This window comes from Marmota flaviventris, chromosome 11 (assembly GCF_047511675.1).
Source record: "Marmota flaviventris isolate mMarFla1 chromosome 11, mMarFla1.hap1, whole genome shotgun sequence".
NCBI lineage: Eukaryota > Metazoa > Chordata > Mammalia > Rodentia > Sciuridae > Marmota > Marmota flaviventris.
Genome location: NC_092508.1, coordinates 81489911 through 81497236, shown reverse-complemented (window position 1 = coordinate 81497236; position 7326 = coordinate 81489911). Strand labels below are relative to the sequence as shown.

Genomic DNA, 7326 nt, shown 5'->3' with positions numbered 1-7326 from the left:
AAATATTAGTTGTTCTGCTTTTGAGGCATCTTTAAATATTCCCATTCTAAAGAAGAGAGGCTGGCCAAGATAATGCAAAACAGCATTAAAGCATGTACATTGCTGGCATCTAAATGTCTCTTCTGGTTAACTTGGGAAGGAGCCTTCTGCCAACTCCATTCCTCACACTCACATACACATACACACTTTCTCCTCTACACTCAGCCCTCACCTGTGTCTTGCATCCAAAAGGAAGTTATCCTCCCCACCTGCGTCACCTGCATCTCTTGGATCACCATCATCCACTCTACCCAAACCACAAATGGGAGAGCTGTCGCTTCTCCTATTGATAAGTCCTCCAACATCTAGTGATGTTGCTTCTAAAAGATGAATCACCTCCATAACTTGATTCCTTCTACTTTAGCACAGCCCTTTGCCTGGCCTACTTGAACAATTACAGTAAGTCCCTAGTATTTCTCTCACTGTGTAACTATGATGTCCCCAATACCATTCTCCACTGTGTTCAGAAGAGGCATTCAGTGATTTCTTACACTTAGATCAAGTTCAAGTATCAAGGCAAGACACACATGTGTTGACAGAGACCTAGCTCTGTGCTCAGGTGATGCCCGATGGCCGATGCATTCTGTACTAACCATGCTGCTCCTCATATGTGGATATTTAGAGATATTCTTCCCCTAGGTAGTATGTTCATCTCTTCCCTGTTTGTCTACCCAGAAACTCCTCTTTATCCCTTGGTGGCACCCCCACCAAAGCATGCCAGTAATCAATGGCATGGAATATAATTGAATGACAGCACTCCTTGTCCATTTCCCCAGCATTCTGGGAATATTGATGTACTGAGAAAATCATCTCTGCAGTCAATGGAAAGGTCTGCATAGCATATAACAACACACAGGGCACACATAACCACAGACATTGTGAGAATGGACTGATTACCTCGCCAGGCACATCTCGCCAGCTGGTGACAGTGCATTCATTTCCTGGGTTGACATGTGAACCTTTGGGGTGTGTTTCCTCCACAGGGTCAGTCTTTCTCAGAAACCCTGCAGATGTTCTCACTTTGGTTCCTGTGAGGCCCTGGGAAATGTATCACTTGAGAATATAGAATTCATTTCTTTGGCCCTTGGCACACAGAAGCTTGGAGGCATGTGAGTGACGGCCCCATTCACTCGGGATTCACCTCCCATTTCTCTCCTTCCCTTCACTCTTCCACCCCCAATTTTTCTTCTTCTCTTCCCTCCTCATCTCTCTCTCTCTCTTTTCTCTCTCTCTCTATTTTTATAACTGCTGGGCAAAATGAAAAGATTCCCATCACTGGAGGACAAAAACCAATGTTCTAAAATGTCCTACAAGCTAAGGTTTACTGAGCACTTCACACACACCAGGAACTGTGCCAGGCGCTTCCTGGGGTTTATCTTACTTAGTCCTCACAGTGAGCCTGCAGGGCAGGAGCTTCTGCTTCTTCACTTTTATAGAGAGGAAACTATGACATGGAGAGGTCAAGTCACTTATTCAAAACCCCACAGCCAGCAAGGACCAGAGGCAGAAGTTGACCTCCCTTGTGTGACTCCAGGGCCCACACTGCCATATTCCATTCCCACTGGGGAGTCCTACAACAGTTTCATGGGTTGCATTTCACTCTTCAGCTCACACGTCTACTCTGTGGGGTTTCCTGATTACCTCTCCTTCAAAAGGGGGAAAATGATTTTAAGACAATAGAGGGAGTAAGGAAAGAAAAGAATTGTTTCTTCCAGTATAGAATGCTGTTTCTATACACTTTTTTATTATTATAAGTGCCATATCTCAAAGGTAGTATTTTGAACTCTACCTTCTCAACAGTCTTTCTACCCCAAAAGCCTAACAATGCACAGAAGTTTGTCTGAGGGGAGATATTTTTCTAGAAACAGCCTAATCACAGAGCCATAACCTTCAGCTCTTCCCACCCTAGCAAGGGTGGTGTTTGACTTCTTCTGGCCAGATGGCCCCTGCCATAGGCCCAAGGAGATTGCTGGACCTGCAGGTGGTGGAAGCTCCTGATGGAAGGACCTAGCAAATGACGTAAATGAATAGCAAAATGATTAGGAAAAATATACCTGTGTCCTCCTCCTGCTGAACCAAAAGGCTCCCAGGCCTGAGCTTGGGCGTATTCGTCTGACCACAGGCTGTTCTCATTAATTAAAACCATTTCTAAACAAAAGGGAAATAAGAGCTCTCTCAACTATCATAAAAATTGTCTCCTCTAGGGCCATTATTGTTCAGATCCGGGAGCGAACTAGTGACAGCAGCAGTGTAAAGAGGTTGGTGGCCTTGACTGCATGTCACTCTGCGCGCAGCCTGGGTGGGATTCTCTGCTGCACTATGTCCTGGCTCACTTGGTGCCGCAAAGTGAAGAAGTGTTGCACCTTACACGGGGCAGGCTTGATCCAAGAAGGCTCTGGGACCTTCTGAAAATACCCAGCCCTCAGAGAATGAGGCCAGTGGAGTGGGGTGGGGTGGGTAGAGAGCCCCCAGGAGGAATGGAAGTGACCAGAGACAGAGCAGGGCTGCACTCCGCTTGTGCCTGCTCCTGCATGTTTCACCTGCCGGAGGACGAGCATGCAGGGTAGCTCAGCCCTTGACAGCAGGAGGGAAGATTGGAAAAGAGTCTGTTTAGTGGGCAACTGCAGCCAAGCGGGCCACCATGTCATCGTAGCTCATGGTAAACCTAGCTTTTAGTGACCTGACGGTTTTCAGGTGACACTGACAACTTCCATCCTATGAGTCAGACCTGCCTCTATAACGGGCAACCAGGGACAAGCCAAAGGAAATGCCTCCAGCCACCTCTTCCTCGCCCCACTTGGTGCCTGCAAAGCCCTACTTTCTGCCTGGGAGACACCGGGCTGAAGAGGAAGGCAAGAGAGGGAGGGAGGGGAGAGATTATAATAGGAACCAAGTGGCAATCCCCTGCCACTGCTTCCCTCTGCCTGAGGGTGAGTGTGGAGAAGGCACTGGTTGGGGGAGGGGACAGGATGCTGGCAGCCCAGTGTCTTTGAACCTGCCTGAGAGATGGGTCTGTTCCCTCTCCTTTCCCTGTGCGACCTGTGCGATGAGGAAGAAACCGCTGCCGTCCTTCTTTTGCATTTTTGTCATTCTCATTATTATTCTTGCTCGTGTCCCCCTCTCCAATTCTGACGTTAAAATATGGGCTGCATTTGGGACTGAGGAAAATCTGGCCAAAATGTACATAGCAAATTTTTACCTTGTGCTAGGAGTAAGAACTGTAGGGGAATATCATGATTCATTCATGGTCTCTCTAACTTGTCCCCCTGTCCACTCTCCATAACTCTCTGTTGACACTGACCATCTTTAAAAGAAAGATGGTAAGACAGGTCCTGCCTGGAAATCTTCCTCAGTGTCTCTGAGGAGACATTTGGGAACAGGGTGGAAGAAGCACTTTAATTTTCATCCCTGGCAGGTCTTAGCTCTTTCTCTGGTTGTTTATAGGAGCCCTCTCAAAGGAGCCATGACAGGAAGAATCAAAACCAGTGCAAAAGAGCAAAACAAGGGCCCCTCTGGCTCCAGGCTCTATGAGAATCCTTGAAAGAAGGGGAAAGTCCACAGAACCCTGGCTTGGGTACTGCTGCTGCTGCCACCATGAATGCCAGCCAATGGCCAAGGACGCAGAGTGACCATGTGTGCATATGCCCAGTGCTGTATGTCCTTGCTTCAATCGTACCCATGACCATAGAGCAGGAATCCCTTCCTCACCAACAGGTGACCAGGAAGTGATTCAAACCAGCAGACAGCACAGCTGGGGTGAGGCGGAGTCTAGAGCCACACCCAGAAACCGAGAATCTCAAAGCTGGGGAAACTAGCTCTGTAAGTCAGGAAACAAACCTAGAGGCCAAGTTTTCTGATCATCTGTGCCTTTTCCATGTCTCACAGGAGAATTTGAGGGTTAGGGTGGGAGACACATGTAAATACCACTGAATAATGATATGAAATATTATATAATGTTCTGGATGCTCTCTCCCTCTAGAGTTGGTTGACTTTTGCTTCCAAGGGCAGTTTGACTTGGGCTATTTGCAGTAATCCAACCTTGGACTGAGCTTCTCTGAAGTTGGGTTTCCGTCTTCCTGAGGACAGAACTGTTTCTGGTTCTTCCTTATTCCTGCAGGGTTGCCCTTTGGGGATCTCAATGACTTCAAACACATAGATCTTCTTTAACCCAACTGTTCTAGTTGTTGTCAACAGAGAGTTGATCTAATACAATTTAGGCTAGCAGAGCCAGAGTAGAAATCTAGTTAATACAGTGTTTCTTTTAATCTAAAAAGAACAAACAAAAATAAATAAACTTTTAAAAAAGAAAAAAGTATTTTTTGAACATCTATTATCTGCTCAGCATTGTAGAACTTCAGTGCATGTAAGAGAAAATACTTGTGTCTTGCCCTCCATTCATTTGAAGGGATGAGAAAATAGCTGGAATGGTTATAGCAGCCACAAGAAGAGGACATCATAGGAGAGAAATGGTCATCAGAGAAAGCTGTGGTCATCATAGAAAGTTTCCTTTGTTTCTCAACTCCCATGCCACAAAAATAGTAAAGACTCCTTATCATGTTGTGAAGAGGTGTGTGCAGCTGGATGTGTTGTGTGCACAGAAACACACACAGGAGAGAGTGGGCCTGGATTGGAGAGCAGAAGGGCAGGGCATCCTTGGGTGGAGAGCATGCATGATATCCTGACTCGCTTTGGCCAGTCCAGTGCAGCCACGTAAGAGGCACCTCACAGGGAAGTCTTGCCCGAAGACAGATGCTCCCACTACAGTGGTTTCCTTTCGTCAGCTTGGTTGTCTCTTTGCTGCCTGTTCCTTTCTTGTCTTAGTATCAGGACGATATTGAGATATGTCTAATGAAATAGGCAGGACAACTTGCCTCCAAATGACCTGCAGGGTCAAAAACATCTTATTTAATATCCACTCTGAGCAGGAATTGTTTTCCCTCTGTGATGAATTGGGAAATTGTTGGGGTTCAGAGAAGCCATATCACATAGTTAGTAAGAGATGCTTTTACTCCAAAATAGATGCCCTTAGGCTACACCCATTAGGTTGTACCCTTCACCAGAACCTCCTCAAAAAAAAAAAAAACCCACATGATTTCCCACTTAGATCTTGTCTTAGTTTCTCTGATTTCCCTTATAATGATGCTTTGGGGAAGTCATTGAGATATTTTGAGTGGGGCTTTTGGTAAACTTCCACCAATCTCTATTAAGTTAGTTAGCTTATAAAGTTTCCCTGAGGCGAAATTACCTTTTATCTTTGTTGATATCAGAGCATCAGGAGAACACATGATTGTAAACAGTTTAGTTGTGAGAAAAACACTAGAGATTTGAAACACACACACATCAAAAGGACACATCATCAAAAGAACCACCTACACCACCACTCAGCTCCGCAGCTTTGTTCCTCCCAGCCTGAGAAATGGGTGTGTTCTCTGTAGCCAGGAAGCCAACCAGAAACATGGGAGTGGGTCTGAGAAAAACCAGAACTTTAAGCAGTTTTCTGGATGGCTACATTGACTCTGTCACTTATTTTCCTCCCCATTTCCACATCCCCCCACTCTGCAGGTGAGGCATTTCCAGCTTGCCCCATTGACCTCTTCACTCTTGACCAGCCTACAATTCCCTCCCTTGGTCAGAGGTCGTCTTCCTTAGGGGAGGCTGCTGAGAGGGATAAAGAACTCGCAGCAGGGGCTCCTCAGCCCACTGTCAGAGAAAAAGACCTAGACCAACGGCTTCTTTGGCTTTCTGCAAAGTATCAGGTGAGCTGAGCGACTTCTAAGGCGGGTCAGGAGAACATGTCAGAGGGAGTGACAGCTTGGGAGAAAGCCTGGGGACTAGAGAGTGGGGAAGGATGAGGAGAGATGGGAACAAAGACACAGAGAGACAGAGTGTTAGGGAGCTGAGTTTTCCCATAGGAATGGTGGGCACGTGCTGTGAAGCCAAGTCACTCTTTTCATTCTTCAGCAATGGCTATTTCCTTTGTTGAATAATGAGACCAAGTAACACCAATGTCATGTGGTCAAAAGGCAGAAGGAGGGCTGGGGAGGTAGCTTAGTGGTGCAGTTCTCACCTAATACGTGCAACGATCTGGATTCAACCCCCAGCACCATGGGGTTGGGGGAGGGGGAAGGGCAGAATGAATCTGGGAGGAACTGAAGATTGTCTAGTCCATCCAGCTGTTGAGAAAGCAAGACATAGCTCAGTCAGCATGGACTTCACAGAAAAAAAAAAAAGTCATGTTTCCCCAAAATTTGAAGTCCTAACCCTCAGAACCTCAGAATGTAATCTTTTGGTGGGGGAGGAGGGGTAAGGTCTTTACAGAGGTAAACAAGCTGAAATAAGGTCTTTAGGGTGGGTTGCAATTCAAAATCACTCTTGTTCATGTAGAAAAAGGAAATTTGGAAACAGCACAGACGCAGAAGAATGTCATGCTAAGAGAAAGGATCAGGGTGAAGCTTCTACAAGCCAAGGAATACCAAAGACTGCCACCCTACCACCAGAAGCCAGGGGAGAAGCAAGGAACAGGCTCTTCCTCAGAGGACTGAGGAGGAACCAACCTTGTCAGCATCTTGCTCTTGGACTTCTCACCTCCAGAACAGCGAGAGAACACATTTCTGTTGTTGAAGCCACCAGTTCATGTTACTTTGTTACAGCAGCCCTAGCAAACTCTTACCTTCCTCCATGTCCAGCTCTAATTCTCCAACATTTTCCCCTAAGTGATAGCAATTTTCTTCTTTCAGTAAATAAACTGAGATATTGTGGAAAGTGAAAGAAAAAATACACCAAACTACAGATGATGTATTAATCTTTTATAAACAAAGTCCCAGGAAAGTTTTATTTCAGGAACATGAAGGCAAAGTAGTTAGCACCTCACATAACTTTCTTCATCCAAATTATTCTCTAAGGCTGCAGTTATAGCTCAGTGGTAGAACACTTGCCTAGCACATGGGAGGCACTGGGTTCAATCCTCAGCACCACATGAAAAATAAATAAATAAAATAAAGATATTGTGTCCATTTACAATTAAAAAAATTTTAAAAAATTTATTCTCTAGGGGCTGGGGATATAGCTCAGTTGGCAGAGCGCTTGCCTTGCAGGCAAAAGACCCTGGGTTCAATTTCCAGAAGCAAAAACAACAACAACAACCACCAAACAACAACAAAAACAAAACAAAAAAAACGTTAAAAATTTATTCTCTAGCTGTTGAAAATAATAGGAAGAGAAAACTGGTTTGGTAAATAAAAGATTGAAAGTTTTTTTGTTATTGTTGTTATTTTATTTTGTCAGTGA

General features: G+C 45.3%; 1 long non-coding RNA gene across 2 annotated transcripts; it reads left to right on the top strand.

Moving 5' to 3' along the window:
• Positions 1-1074: 1074 nt before the first annotated feature.
• Positions 1075-6816, top strand: LOC114094821 (uncharacterized). Of its 2 annotated transcripts, XR_011709180.1 has the most exons (3): positions 1075-1148; positions 5602-5795; positions 6424-6816. It is a non-coding gene; the product is annotated as an uncharacterized lncRNA (long non-coding RNA). The 2 variants fall into 2 exon arrangements; XR_003583137.2 differs by lacking the exon at positions 1075-1148 and having other exon boundaries at positions 5546-5795.
• Positions 6817-7326: the final 510 nt, after the last annotated feature.